Here is a 17083-nt window from a genome sequence, read left to right on the forward strand (position 1 = left end):
AAGAGAAAATATTAATCTATTACAAGCAATGAAAATAGCAAAATAAGTTAAATAGGTTGGCGATAAATAAACAGATAATCTTGACAACGTTAATGGAATCAATTTGCTATAACTTGAAATTGCCAAATTTGGTGTTGTAACTGGAATATAACTGACAGCTTCAATCTATAATTAGCTTGCTTCCTTGAAGGTTATTGGTATTTGCGTTGTGTGCATGCTGCCCATGCCTTTATCATCCAAATTCGGAGTGCCTGAAAACTATCTATGAAGGTAACAGATCCTCAAAAGGTAGTTGAAGCCCAAATTCGGAGTGCCTGAAAACTATCTATGAAGGTAACAGATCCTTAAAAGGTAGTTCAAGCCCAATTAACCAAAGAAATAAATCAATCTATCTTGTGCACTGGTGATATCCACCCATTGCATTTGCATGTGACTGATGTGAACCCTGTCAATATTGTAAGAAATATGGATATGTAGGGATGTAGTCCTGTTTGAACTGTACAGTCGGCTTGTAACAGTACCATCAGGTTTGAACACTCGAGGCTCCTGGAAAGATATGAAGTAAATCACACAATTAAAACATATGGAATCTTTGATGTAACACACAAGTCATGAAGGGAAAAAGACATATGCGATAAAAAATTGAAAATTGCAAACCTCAAGAGTATTCTAGGTTCTGGTTACGCTTGTGTTTTTCAGAAAGCATTGGTGATATTGGGGTTGTTAGCCATAAGACTATTATCTGCAAGGTGCTTGTAAGTGGGAGCAGCCCTGCTTAACGCAACAGTTTGCATAGTTGGTAGTCTGTGATGGTTGCAGGGATGGTAATGTTAATTTCTGGACAGCTTAAGTCTGTAACCGAGTTGCTCCCAAGTAGGAGTGGTGTTCTTGAAAAACAGTAATGAGGCAGTGTAGTCAGTCACCCTGACCGTATTCCTTGTGAAAGTTGTTTGATGTATGGTTTACTCTCCAACAAAACTCTAGATCCTAACACACTCACTGCCACAACAAGAGCAATCCATTCAATTCTCTCTGTGAACGAACAATATACATCCTATTATAAGAGCCCAGATTTCCACTCAAATACTGGCAAGTGCATAATGGTATAGGACCTTAAAATAAAATTGAACCATATAAAATAAATAATAATAATAAAATTTGGTAGCTTAAACACAAACTCTAAGCCCAGTGGATAAACCACAAAACTTATGCTCTATTGTGTGAAACAAAGATACTAGATCAAGATAACTATCAAGGAGTGTATGCATAGGACATAAAAAGTTTTGGAACGAAGATGACATGCTTGTGAAGCGAGCTAACAGTCTAATTGCTAATAAGTTCAAAAAGATCATGACATTAGGTTGCATCCTAAACAGTTTAAGCAAATAACATAAAGTTATTATATTGTCAATTAATCGCTGATGCCATAACTTTTCTTAAACAGGTGAGTTTTTAATAATGTTTTGAACAGATCAACATTGGAACAAGTCTTAATTTCAATTGGTAGTTGGTTCCAGATTTTCGGAGCAACAGTCTGAAACGCTCTTGGGTGTGATCTTGTAGATCCGACGGGTAGGTGTAAGGAGGAAGTTCTTCTGCTACTTGAACTAACAAATGTTACTAGATCACACAGATATGCAGGAGCAACACCATTGACTGCTTTGAAAATCAGTAAGCATAACTTAAACTCAATCCTCTCCTTCACCTTGAGCCAATGAAGGGATTTGAGCTTCTCCTCGACTGAGTCTCTCTTCTTTAATCCAAAAACCAGACGGCATGCTCGGTTCTGAATGTTCTGCAGCTGCGTAATTGAGGCTTGACTACAACCATAGTAAAGTGCATTGCAGTAGTCAAGCGATGAGATTACAATTGCTTGAGTCAGTGTTCCCATCTGTTTGGTTGTGAGGAATGTTTTCATCTTAGCAAGGTCTCTTAGTTTCAGAAAACACGATGTTTTAAGTTGCTTGATTTGCTCACCAAAGTTTAGTTGAGAGTCGAGACGAAATCCGAGGTTCTTTGCAACAGGTGACAGCCTGACACACGTCTCAGAGTTAACAAACACGCCCCCTATGGACAGCTGCTGGAGAACAAGCGGTGTCCCAAAGACAAGAATCTCGGTTTTTCCTGCATTGAGCTGTAGATAATGTTTTTTCATCCAGTCATTAATTTCTTGGAAACATTTAGGAACATCGTTGATAAGGACGGTGGGCTCCTCGTTTGGCTTGAAACTTTTATACAGCTGATGATCGTCGGCGTAACCCTGGATGGAGAAGTTCAAATCATGTGCTGCTGAGTACAAAGAGCGAATGTAGATGTTGAACAGGACCGGACCCAGCACAGAGCCCTGTGGGACTCCAAACTTAATCACTATCTCATAAGATTCCTCATTTCCAACTTTAATCGTTTGACATCTACCTGTGAGGAAGCTGCTGAACCATTTCCAAGCTGTCCCTGTTATTCCCAACTCATTTCTGAGGATGTTCAGTAGTTTGCAGTGGTCAACTGTATCAAAAGCTGCGCTGAGATCTAGGAGAAGAACAACAGTTGCCTTGCTTTCTGTAGATGCAATGAGTAGATCGTTAACAACTCTCACAAGCAGAGTCTCGGTGCTGTGTTTTGATTTGTATCCAGACTGCTGTGGGATGTTCAGGTTGTTGTTTTCTAGATGTTCATTTAGACGCCTGAGCACTACTCTTTCTATCAACTTGCCCACAAAACTAAGGTTAGATATTGGTCTGTAATTCTTGAGATTATCACTATCTAATCCCTGGCCCTTGATCAGGGGTGTGATATGAGCTAGTTTAGCGCCATCAATACTGCCAGAAGATAATGAAGCATTTACTATGTCAACTAAGACGGGTAGTAGAACCTCAAGGTTTTCTTTAAAGATGTTTGCAGGTAGAGGGTCAATTGAAGAAGACTTGATCTCAGATGCCTTGATTATCTCCTCTAGTTCTTCTAGAGTAGTTGGAGAGAACTCAGCTAGTTTTTCTCCGCAGTAAGAGGGCGTTTGATCGTCAGACTCCACATGATCAAAGTTATTTCGTATTGCCTTTATTTTTTCCTGAAAATATACGTTAAAGTTTTCGACTGTGTCCTTGAGAGACTCCGACGAAGGCAATACAATGCTTTTATCCCGATCAAGAAAGGTGTCCACAAATCTAAAAAGACTCTTAGAAGAATAGGAATGCTTTATGAATTCGACTTTGAAAAACTCATGTTTCTTCCTGTCTGAGAGTTCTGTGCACTGCTCTCTGATTGATTCATAGTGTTTCTTGTCAGTTAAAGATCCGGAGATTTTCCACTTTGTCTCAGCTTTTCTCCTTTGGCTTCTAAGTGCTTTATATTCACCATCGAACCAAGGGGCAGACTTACGTTCTTTGATTTCCTTTGTGAGGAGAGGAGCATGGTTATTCAGCACAGTTAGGCACTTAGAGTTGTATAGGCTGATGCGGCTTTCAAATGACGGCATTTCAGCTTGTGATAGACCCTCAGGATCCATTACAGTAACCAATTCCTCAGCAAGATTATCCGCAAAACAATTTTTGTCAATTTCTTTGACATTTCTGAATGTGATAACTTTTTTCTTGTTGAGATTGCTTGCAACTGTTTTTGTGAGGCTAAAAGTAACCGGGAAATGGTCACAGTTTGGGAACATTTCCGAGGTGTGCGAGTCTACTGTGACACTCTTTGGATTGACTATCTGATGGGAGGAGATTACAACATCCAGAATATGTCCTTTGTTGTGAGTTGGATCTCTCACGTATTGATGCAGTCCATAGCTGGCCAATACTTCAGTCAGTTTGGCCGTGTTTCTTGATTTATGATCATCCAAATGAATATTAAGATCACCACAGATTAAAAACTTCTTGTATTTCATGAATATGTTCCCAATAAACTCATCCAAATCTTCAAAAAATACATCAGTCAATGACCCTGGTCGGTAAACACAAGCACAGAGGACAGTATCACCCGATGAGTCTCGAAATTTGCCTAAAACTGCTTCAAACGTATCTCCACACTTATCAAACACAGGAGTAAGGTTCAAATCACTTGAATTGTAAATAATTCCAACTCCTCCGCCTCTGCATTTAGCGGAGTCTTTCCTGATGTAGTGAATCAAGTTATAGCCGTAAGACTTGATGGTAGCAGTAACATCATTCTTTATGCTGGTGAGCCAAGTCTCAGTGACAAAAAGGACAGAGATTCCTTGGTCGATTATAGATTCCATGATTGGTTGAATCTTATTATTGAGAGATCTCACATTCCAGCAACAGCCAAGAATCTCCGCCGGAGAGGATTTCAGACCACTGCTTACAAGTTTTTTGAACTGTAGTAATTGATAGTTTTGCGGAGATGCTGCTGTTCAGCAACATAAGCTGGACATGTCCTATCAAATGCCGTGTGTGTGTTTCTTTCATCCCGATACTTGCCCTTAGAGCAGTTAATGCAGCATGAAATATGACTATTAGTTTTCTTTTCTGGACAATCTTCTGACGTATGATTCTTGGAACAATAACCACAAATAGCTTTTTCTGATTCACACTCCGACCTGTAGTGTCCAAAACCTTGGCAGTTGTTGCATCGTTTTACATGAAATTGATCATAAACTTTGCAACTAAACGAACTGATGTATAGCCGATCTCCCTGTTGTTCTATGATTTTCCTGATATTGTTACTAACTCGTATAGTAGCTTGATGCTTGCTGCTGTTTTTGATCTGAGGTTTAACTTTTAGTACAGAAAATGTTTCACCCTGGGATTTTAATGCCTTAATGTTGGGGTGAGCTTGAAGGAGCAGGTCTTCTAGATCTTCTTCAGAATAATTATCAGCAAGGTTAGCAACAGAGATTGTGGGCAAACGTTCTGGTGGCTGGTGCGTTATCATTTCTGGAAGTTGCTGGGATACTTTCTTGACAAGATTTTCCCTGTCAGCTGTTGTCGGACACACAACCACAATGTCCCCTTTCTTGTTGACATACCGTTTGTCAGCATGAATGGCGTTGTCTTTGATGATTTTGTCAACTTCTTCTTGGCGATCTTTTGCTTGATTTTCTGGTGTTTTGCTGGACATGATTAATACAGAGCGATATGAAGGGGCAACTGGAGCTGGAGATGGAGGAGAAGAAATTTAAGTTTTGTCCGGAGATGTTTTCATATTCACAACTTTCATAAGTAAACCCTTCATGTCCTCCATAGATTGGGTCAGATTATCTACTCGCCTGTCAATCAGGTCGACTTTACTTTCGGCACTGACTGCGGAGTTCTGTTCAGAGTGTGTCTTGCAGACATTACACACAAACGTAAAAGTCCCAAATCTGGAACTGTTAACACCCTTGGTTGCGTTTCTGTCGGAGTATGCTTTGAAGAAAGTGCGAGGACAGATTACAGCATTATTGATCCTATCTTTATCAGCATCTCGACAAACAGCATGAAATGAAGATTTACACAAAAAGCAGGTAAGAGCAGTGTCATTAGCTTGAACATCATTACAGGTGTTACAAGTGCCGTCTTTGATGTAGGCAAACTGGTATTGAAGAGTGTTACCTTGTCGCTGTTGAGTACTTTCAGAGGATGTGGATGAGTTCAGGATAGGTGTGAAACGTTGCGGGGATAACATATCTTCGCTAACATTCCTGTCATTCTTTGGCGTATCATCCTGTAACGAGATTGAGGACCTGTTACCCTCATCATCAAAACCACCTTCTCCGATCATTGCGCACTTCTTTTACAAAGTGAAACAGTGCAGATCAGCAGAGTCAGTAGAGAATCAAAATTGAGTTCGGGGTCCTCAATAAATGTAATAGATTTGTAGTGTTGTAATTAGTTTAAAACTCGATATACAAACTCGATTTATTTATTTTTCTAAAACTAGCATTATTAAACATTTCTAAATTATCCCTACACATTTGTAAATAATTAGAATTGTGTAACTTAAATTATTTCAGAATTACAACTATTGTGTACTCAATAAAGTAATAATCACTTTTGTATCCTTGTATCCTTGCATCCTTGTATGTCAGCTAAGGTGTCGAATGACTCTTAAAAGCCCATTTCAGCTCAACCTTTAGATGGTGATTGCAATTTTATGCTTTCATTTGAAAACAATCCCCTTCATCAAATTTAATCCAATGATCTCGGCCCACAGGCTCCTCCTATTAAACAAATTTGATTTTGGTAAATGTGTGCTGACTCCACCACCTATGTATTTAACCTAATATTTAGTGTATTACAGGTAGAAATTGACTTAGGTAGGTATTTTTTCCTTTTCACCCTTTTGAAAAAAGGCAATAGTGAAAGGTTACGAATGGAAGTTTTTGCAGAAAAACGTGGATTTTGGAGATTGCAGTAGGTGCAGGTCTGAATATGTCGTCAGTCCTTCCTTACGTCCGTTACCATGCAACGAAAAAGTTGCGCGCGCGAGGATTGCTTGCGGAGATGTGATGTATAGATAGCCGTGATCTATGAATGCGCGGCGCAACTGTGTTTTAATGTATACGATGTAATGTATAATATTAGGTTATAAGCCCAATTTGTACGTGGCACGTGTAGTGTATTGATGTGTACACGAGTATAGTTACCTTTGCTTACAATTTAAGTTCTTTGCTTTACAAGTTACGTTCTATGGCAATTGAACTGAATTTAAAGTGTTTCCTGTACTTAATGCATAATTTATCAATATTATTATCATGAAGACTGAAGTGAGCTGATTGGAGCTTATACTTAAATTTATAGTAAATGTGAAATGGAAATCTAGCGTCCGCCAAAACGAAACAACGGGCGCAATTCTTGTTCTCTTAGGTAGATATTAAGAATTTGGTTAATTTCTCAATTGTATGACTATTTCCATTACTGAGACGTTTTTAATATTTAATTTAGGAGGGTTTTTGTAATTTTTATAGGACTGGTTCACAGAGTGAACAGATTCCAGATTTATATATTTTTAAACTGATATTTAATAAATGATTAAAAGAACAAATTTTAAAGTTGCCATTAGATCCAAAAATACACCCATTATGCTCACTTAAAAACAACTCTAAATCAGTAGGCTGTCACTCTATTAATCAAGAAAACAACAATTTCAAGAAAACAAAATGCACCACACCACTACCTCCACTGCACTAATAGTTATACAATAAATTCTACAATCCTAATTTTGTATCGTGATGGAGACCGGTGTTCATACAAAACATTTACTAGGTTGCCGTTTGGTGTGAGCAATAGCGAACAGCACGCACACTCCTTTGCCCCGTCAATCCACCTGGGGTCAAGCGGTATCTTCAAACTCTCCCGGGCAATTGCCCATAAGATTCTAGGTAGCCCCGTTGATGGGAGGTTGTTCAGTGATGTTACCAAGGCCCAAAATAGATTTTCCCCACGTTCTCGTAGATCTGTAATCCAGTCATGGTAGTCAAACTGATATGCGAAATCTGCTGCTGTTGCAATAGACCTGTGCGTGCTGGACATCCATTTTTGATTTGTCAGATGTGTGACAAAATAATGCACAAAAAATGTAAAACTGATGATAACATAACCAAATTTCGAGATGCAACATACTGCAAAATATGCACTGATGCCAATGATATTGTACGGTACAACCCTTTCTACCAAGCTCCACACTTTGCAAACAATGGCCTCATTGATGATGAGCCAGTTAATTATATTGAATCTATCTACAATAGCTCAAAGATTCTTGAAAATTGCAAAACATTCTCCATAACTGAGTTGAATGCTACCGTCCTACCTAAAAATTCAGCTAAATATTTGTCCAAATTATTCCTAAATATTGATGGAAATGCATCAAACTTTGACAACTTTGCAGTTGAGCTGTCTTGTATCGACCACAAATTCTCTGTTATCGGTCTTGCAGAAACAAATACTAATCCCGAAAATGGAACTCTGTATCAGCTTAACGGATACTCCTCCTGTTACCAATCACGTTATTTTTGTCAAAAGAAAAACCAGTTCAAGGGTAAAGGATCAGGAGTGTGTCTTTACCTGCACAACTCCTTTAACTTCAACAAAATCCCTGGCTTATCTCTCTGTAATGAACACATAGAATCACTGTTCGTATCCATCACTAGCTTGCAAGACCCAACTGTTGTAGGGGTTATATACCGTCCCCCAAACGCATCACTTGAACTGTTCAACGAAGCATATGAATGTATTCTCTCAAAACTGAATGGCAAAAAAGTATATATTCTTGGTGATTTCAATATAAACATGTTGAAGGACCCATCTCCATCAGAGGACAAATTCCAAGAAATAATATTCAACAACGGCTTCATACCAACCATATCAGTACCAACTCACCAAATGCCTGGCTGTTCCAGGACCTGTATTGACAATATCCATACCAATGTAGTAGATCAAACCCTTATTTCTGGTGTGATATCTGACAAGATCTCCCACCATCACCCTATATTCACTCTTATTGAACTTTCCCCTGACTCTGTGCCAACACCTGATTCATCAGACAAAATTACTATACACTACGACTATAGTAATGCTAACTTAGAAAAGCTCTGTCTTGAAATAGAAAACGATGTAGATAGGTTCCACCACAGCTGTAACACATTTGATTCTTTCATGCAGTTATTTCAAGAAAAGATAGATTTGTCTTGCAAACTTCTAACTCCTAGAACCACTAAACGTAACAGCATAACCAACCCTTGGATTACCCAGGGCCTAATTAATTCCATCGATAAGAAAGCTAGGTTGTATTTCGAATGGAAGAAGACTTGTACATTAAAACTACCTGACGGGGACCCAAACAAGCACATCTACTACAAGGAATTCGACAAGTTTCTCAAAAGGTCAATAAATATGGCAAAGGCTATGTGCTATACTCAAAAATTCGAGAAGTACAGCATGAATTCGAAAAAGACTTGGGAAGTTATAAATGAACTCCGTGGTAAAAATTTGTCTAGATGTAAGGACGATTTTGTCATAGATGGCCAGAGAGTTACTTGCAGACGAATAATTGCTAACAAATTTTGTGAATATTTTACATCTCTTGCAAGTAATCTCAATAAAAATGTATTGTCAAACAATAGTATTTCTCTGGAACCAGTAGAATCATTTGCTCAGTTCATGTCTAATTCAGTATCTGACTCCATATACCTAGAAGAAACTAATGAAGACGAGATTGTCGAGGTCATCAGAGATTTTCAAAATGGCAAGGCGAGTGACATACCTATAATCGTTGTAAAAAAATCTGCAAAGCTCATTGCTGGTACCTTGGCCAGGCTTTACAACACATGTATACAAAGTGGTACATTCCCAAGTATATTTAAAACTGGTAAAGTTATTCCTATTTACAAGAAAGACAATAAGGAATGCATTGAAAATTATCGGCCTGTATCAATATTACCTTTATTTGGAAAAATCTTTGAGAAGATCATTTACAAACGCCTTTATAATTTCTTCACATCTAAAGGTGTACTAACAGACTCACAGTTTGGATTTAGAAAAGGCCATTCTACCACTCATGCTCTACACAAATCTATAGACTCCGTTACAAAGTCTCTGGCTAGCAATAAACATGTATTGGGCATATTCATTGACTTGAGCAAAGCCTTTGACACCCTTGATCACAATATTCTTCTAAGCAAGTTAAATTCCTACGGTATTAGGGGTTCAGCACTTACCTTACTTAAAAGCTATTTGACTAACAGAAAGCAGTATGTTATGTATAACGATGTACCATCAGTAACAATGGACGTGAAATTTGGAGTACCACAAGGGTCAATTCTTGGGCCACTACTCTTCCTACTGTATATGAACGATATAGTAAACTGTTTTTCAGACAGTGAGGTGAAATTTGTACTTTATGCTGATGACACTAATATCTTCATATCAGGACCATCTAGAGAAGCAACATATAAAAAAGCCAACTTAGTACTTAAACATGTCTCGATTTACATGAAATGTAATCTACTTCATATCAACATGTCCAAATGCTGCTACATACATTTTAAACCTGCCTCTGAATATGATGACACCTGTGCGCGGACTAGACCATTTGCTAACCTGCTAGATGAATCTAGATCAATATTCATCGATGGTAAGGTTATCACTAAAGTCAAGGATACCAAATTCTTAGGTGTTGTTATAGATAGTAAGCTAAACTGGATTGCCCACATGCACTACATCCGTAAAAAGCTGCGGACCATGACTGGTGCAATCTGTAGAATCCGGCACTCTATACCTGCAGAACTATACTTGAAAATATATAATGCTCTTTTTGAATCACATCTCAGTTATGGTATAAGTGTTTGGGGTGTTGTCATCAAGGAACGGTCCAATGACAGTCTTTTTATCACTCAGAAGCACTGTATAAGGATCCTTTTTGGTGATCTCGACTCATATCTAGATAAACAATCAACATGTGCAAGAACTAGACCATATGGTATGCAAAGATTAGGCCATAAACATTTTGAAAAGGAGCATACAAAACCCATTTTTAATAGACTAAAAATTCTTACAGTTCAAAACTTGTTCAAGTACCATTGCATTTCAGAATTCTCTAAGATTATCAAGTACCACTGCCCATACTCCCTTTATGAGGCCATCAACATTTCAAACCGTACAACGAGTTTAACGGTTATTCTTCTTAATAAATCAAATACTTTTTTGTTCACTGCAGCCAAGCTTTGGAACACTGTTCATAAAAAAATTCTAACCTCAAGCAATTGCCTAGAAACTTCCATTAACTTGATAAAATTGAGAACCAAGGCACTATTATTACAAGTACAGGCTGCTGATTTAAAAGATACTTGGAATCCAAACAATTTTAAATTGCAGTAATCTATTCTTATCGCAGCAGCACACACTTAACACACTTAATATTACTATCATGATTGTATTATAGACTGAAAAGCTCTCAGATCAATTTTGGGCGTTTTTAACCACTTGTTGTAATGTTTTTAATTATTTAATATCTTAACTTAACTAAATTTTTATTCAGATCGAATTAACAAATAATATTTGATAATTTATTCGATAGTTTAGTCTGATATTGATATTGACTATATTGATATTGTTATTATTGAATGAAGTTAACTCCAGACGTACATAATATTACTTCTTTTAACAAAGGGACTTGGAGTATAAACGACCAAGTTAGCATACATTTTCAACCAACCAAGAATTCTGGAGGCAAAGGTGGGTGCGTAAACTTTATGGTCTGTACTCTCCGATCCTGTATCACCCAGGATTCTTTTCGACGTTTTTGGTAAAAGGTATATACCTTCTAGTCAATCTCTTGCTACTCCAAGTCCCCCAAGATTTCTAAACTAAAGTTCGTCCTAGTTATATTATATTATATAAAATATATTTTTTGTTTGCTGTAACTGATACTAAATAAAATTGTTGTTTTCCTGAAATTGTTGTTTTCCTGAACCTATATCTAATCTATTTAAAGAGTGACAACCATACTGCACATTGAATTAGGATTCCGTTCAATATCAAATTGATATATTGTAAACTTGTTTAATCTGTAATAAATGGCATAAAATTGAAATTTTTGTTTAACTGAATTTTTGTTTAACTGAGATAGTTTTAATATTGGAACAGAGGAATTTGTTTCCATTTGAATCAATCAAACTAGATGAATTGTTGTAAATACTGAGATCAAACTATCAATCTACAGGCTATCGTCAAACATGTTGCAAGGCGTCATCTTCAGTGACATAAGCCGTCAAATTATTTGTTATATAGTAGTGTTGAAAGCATTAAAACTAATATTAATTAGTATTATAATATTAGTATTAAAATTAATATTGGAACAAGTTCAATATAATCTTCAGTGAAAAATTAAATGATGATTACTGTATCAAATCTAAAAACAAAAACAGATACTGTTTATAAATATTATTATATTATGATTGTAAAATAAAGGATTAAATTTTAAATTTGTTTCACTAAATTTGTTTCGCTTAAATACAAATTTCAGTTTGAAATTTGGGCATAGCTTCTCTGGTATGGGGCGCTATAGGCTAATTTTAGGTGTTCTACAATGCGCGAAAGCACATGGGTAGCTGGAAACGTGATCCAGGTGATAATTTTTTTACATCATGCTTGTCGCCGCGCGCTTACAAGTTGCACGCATTTTGTGATCAAATTACAATCTTCTGATTGGCCAAAAAGCTGCATAAATATCGCAAATTGATTCCGCTGTAAAATATAATTTTTAAATACTTTAATTTGGCCTAACACAAAAACATTAAAAATAACTTTTAAACTTAAGTGTTGAGAAAAACAATTTTTTCAGAGCTACGAACAGTTTCATTGACAATTCCAATCTTATGCAAATTGACGCGGCCCAGTGATGCATTTTGCTGATCTTACGACGCGAAAAAAACTTTATTTGAAAAACCTTATTGATTATTTAAAAGAAACATTTATATTTTATGCGCGGCGCAATAGTGCATTGCACGACAAACGAACAGTTTGCAAAATCGGATGTCGTCAGCTCTTCAACTATTTGCCAAAGTACATTGCCATTAGGCTGGTTTCATGGGATGAAATACAAAATATAATAAAGCTATTTGTCATTTGATGTATAGTTAAATTTAAACTTGTTTAAAACTTGTTTTGTGTCTTGATACTTTTAATTTAGTTAAATCCATTTTTGGACTTAATTACACCTGGTAATAAAAATAAAATCATCAGCAACAAGCTTATCCTTCAATCTAATAATACAATCATTAAACGTGTTGAAGAAACTAAATTTCTTGGCGTAATAATACACAACAAAATTAACTGAAAAAATGCTTAAGGCTTATTTTGTAATTTGGGTGGCTATTAAATTTGGACCGTTCTGTGTACGAGCGTGCTGAATCACTCTACAGTCGATCTTCGAGATTGTTCTAAAAGGGTCCCCGACAGTTGAAACCAACTTCAATAGATGTATTTTTGGACGCTGATTCCGAATCACCCCCCATGACATAGGGTTAAAATGCTCCCCTGACGAGATATTGGCGAAAAACTGTCTTGATCACGTGATATGACCGTATAAGGAAGTTAGTCTAATTTCTCGATAGGGTTAGGGTTTCAGCATATGCTTTTGTTAAGGATTGGGTTAGGGTTAGGGTTGGGATCAGATTACAGGGTTAAATTTTCGAATAGTCGTTCAGGACCAGCTAGAGAAGGGGTTGAAAAAGTCACGTGACAGTCGAGTGTAGAGTGATTAATCATCATCCTTCTGTCAATGAAACAAGAAATTTTTTTTCAATGAAACAAGAAATTTAATTTTAGCACATTTTACAGAATAAAAAGATGTAAAACAATTCATAAAATATAATGCCCATTTGGTGTATGACTTTTTGTCCTTGACTGCTAGTTTGGTTTTGGAAGGACAGGTAACTAACGGGGCAAGGAATGCGCGTGCCTGAAAGCTTTTGCACACACCGAAACGCTAGTTCAGTTAGGTTTTTAGAGACAGGGCTCATTTTAGGACTAGAAGAAATTTGTTAGTAGACATTAGGGGTTCTGTTTATAGTTGTTACTATAGGTTGCAGTCTTGTTGTGACAAAAAGTCTACACTAAAACATGCTTTAGTTTATATTGTGTGGTTCAAGGATATAAAATGTGGCTTCAAGGTGGATATTAAAGAGCTTGCGAAAGATTATGGCCTTTGTATCAATGGTTATAATAAGCTATAAATATCTTAAACTATACAGTGCTAATTAAAAATTTCTTTGTACTTCATTCTCAGATTAGATTTTAAAATTCAAAAAATATACATTTATTTTATTAATACCTTCTCACACATTCTTTACTCACAGGACAAGACTTGGAAAACAGTAGCCTAGAGGAATTTAATTGAGATGTGTGTGAACAGCCAGTTATAATGTTTGGAAAATAATATTTGTGCAGTCAAAATCTTTTACGGTCCAATCAAGCAGGGCGTGGTTATGCTGATTGGCTAATAGCGCACTTTTAAGTTTTCCTCGCAAGCACATTACACTAGTAGTAAAGTCAGTCATTCTGAACTTTTCTGTGTAATTTTTATGGTAAGTATTTAAAGTTAAAGTGCACAAATCTGTACTTTAAATTTTTATACTATCTTCACAATTACTTTAAAACCAAAACTGACTCGAATCCTAAAGCATAAACAGCTGGAATATCGTTTTGCTCTTAACTCTTCAAGAAATGATTTCATGCTAATACTCCAGTAGCAGGGAGGGGTTGAGTGTGCACTTCGATGTATAGAGTTTTTTGCTACTGAATCGGGTTAAATAGGTCATTGGTAACTCAAATCACCGAGGGGCGCATTTTGTATCGCTAGTCCCAGTCCTACAGGGCGAAATTTCTAAATTGCCCTCAGGCGAAAATTTGGGATTTTTGTATCTCGGCTTCTAAAAGACTTAGAGATTTGAATATTGGCTTAAAATAACCGCAATAGCCTTATTTATATACAAGTTATGGAGCAATCTAAGGTCTCAAGTGCCTAGTTTTAAAGATATTCACGAAAAACCGTTTTTTGGCTCATCGCAGCCTGAAATACCGGATTATTTTTTATCTCGAGCTAGAAAGATTGTAGAAACTTCTCCTATATTGAAAAATATGCGCAATTAGCACATTTATATAAGACTTATGAATCATTATATGCTCTAAAATGCTTATTTGTAGAGATATTAGCAAAAATCAGTCATTTTGTTTACACCAATACAAATTTGGTAATTAATTTTGTCTTTTTGTTGCAAATATTCACGTTGCAATTTTCAAGATGCGGTTTGTTGCTATCGATAGGACTTTATATGCTATTGCATGGTTTTGATACAATCCTTCAGCACCTGACATAGGCAATAGGGGTCACAAACCCTGAAATGTCAGGAACTGGGCAGTGGCCGAGATAAATATTTGATAATTACTTGGACTCTTGACTGACATACATCTTTTCAACGGTTAGTTAGACATCTTAAACCAGTATTGAACGTTAAGAACAACAGTGATTTCTCTCCGTGGAGACAGAGGTGCGAGAAAAAACATTGTTAATATAAACAGTCTAGATCTTAACTTGGAGCCACAAGGCCAAGGGTAATTTTTGAGTGTTTAGGGAATTTTTTATATTCTTAAAGGTTTGTTTTTATATAGGGTCATTGCTATATTATGTGTATATTGTTTGAATAATTTTATAGTATTGAACGTTGAGTAAAACTTTTGATCCATTTGTAGCTCAGGTGATGTGCCCCAAAACCTCACGCCTGAGTGACAGTGGGCCTTATCGATCATGAGCAGCAAATCACAATGACTTTGGGCCTCAGAGAGAAGGGCATTCGTACTCTTGGCTTAAATTGGTTCTTCGTTATTATCATCGATCAGGTTTCTAACTTCTATATCATCTGCCTGTCCAGTGTCCATCCGTCTCTTTGAGATTCATTATTACTTCAAGTTCAGCCATTTCGCTTCTGTTCAACTGTAGGCGTAATGAGGGACTTCAGTCCAGCGATAAAGTCAATATCTCTAGATTTAGCAATATCTGGTTTCGCTACTTTTAAGGTAATTGTGTTCAGCAAGCAAGTTTGTAAGTTTTCAGTCGTACTGCCCCAAAGTATTGGCCCCCAGGGCACCAGTAATGCTGGAGCACTGGTAATACTAATGCACATGGTAATTATGCTAACATAGCTCATTTTTAAGTTCCTTTTTCAGCAGTCTTCCCTATCATACTGGCAATAAAAACAGATTCACCTCCTTTATCTCTAAATATAATCTTGAACCTGAGCTCTACAGGTTATCGAATGTCCATCTTAGCATTTACAATTTACATTGAGTCATCAATTAGAATTATGTGGGGCACAGAGTCACTGAAGGACAGGTATCGTTGGGCCCGAAGTTCTTCAAGTTTTGGGACCCAAAGTTGCAGGTGCCAGAGGTCCTGGGGCTGACAATAATTGGGGCACGAGGTTGGAGGACATTCGATAACCTGTATAGCCCAGGTTCAAGATTATATTAGAGATAAAGGAGGTGAATCTGTTTTTTGCCAGTATGATAGGGAAGACTGCTGAAAAAGGAACTTAAAAATGAGCTATGTTAAGCAAAAAATCAGCATAATTACCATGTGCATTACCAGTGCTCCAGCATTACTGGTGCCCTGGGGGCCAATACTTTGGGGCAGTACGACTGAAAACTTACAAACTTGCTTGCTGAACACAATTACCTTAAAAGTAGCGTAACCAGATATTGCTAAATCTAGAGATATTGACTTTATTGCTGGACTGAAGTCCCTCATTACGCCTACAGTTGAACAGAAGCGAAATGGCTGAACTTGAAGTAATAATGAATCTCAAAGAGACGGATGGACACTGGACAGGCAGATGATATAGAAGTTAGAAACCTGATCGATGATAATAACGAAGAACCAATTTAAGCCAAGAGTACGAATGCCCTTGTCTCTGAGGCCCAAAGTCATTGTGATTTGCTGCTCATGATCGATAAGGCCCACTGTCACTCAGGCGTGAGGTTTTGGGGCACATCACCTGAGCTACAAATGGATCAGAAGTTTTACTTAACGTTCAATACTGGTTTAAGATGTTTAACTAACCGTTGAAAAGATGTATGTGAGTCAAGAGTCAAGTAATTATCAAATATTTATCTCGGCCACTGCCCAGTTCCTGACATTTCAGGGTTTGTGACCCCTATTGCCTATGTCAGGTGCTGAAGGATTGTATCAAAACCATGCAATAGCATATAAAGCCCTATCGATAGCAACAAACCGCATCTTGAAAATTGCAACGTGAATATTTGCAACAAAAAGACAAAATGAATTACCAAATTTGTATTGGTGTAACCAAAATGACTGATTTTTGCTAATATCTCAACAAATAAGCATTTTAGAGCATATAATGATTCATAAGTCTTATATAAATGTGCTCATTGCGCATATTTTTCAATAGAGGAGAAGTTTCTACGACCTTTCTAGCTCGAGATAAAAAATAATCCGGTATTTCAGGCTGCGATGAGCCAAAAAACGGTTTTTCGTGAATATCTTTAAAACTAGGCACTTGAGACCTTAGATTGCTTCATAACTTGTATATAAATAAGGCTATTGCGGTTATTTTAAGCCAATATTCAAATCT

General features: G+C 36.9%; 1 protein-coding gene across 1 annotated transcript in view; it reads left to right on the plus strand.

The window, feature by feature from the left end:
- LOC134822382 (probable ATP-dependent RNA helicase ddx6) overlaps window positions 1-17083 on the plus strand; it is a 111823-nt gene that overhangs the window by 75896 nt on the left and 18844 nt on the right. The window lies entirely within an intron of this gene.

The sequence above is a fragment of the Bolinopsis microptera genome, chromosome 10 (genome assembly GCF_026151205.1).
Source record: "Bolinopsis microptera isolate Bmic1 chromosome 10, MBARI_Bmic_1.0, whole genome shotgun sequence".
NCBI lineage: Eukaryota > Metazoa > Ctenophora > Tentaculata > Lobata > Bolinopsidae > Bolinopsis > Bolinopsis microptera.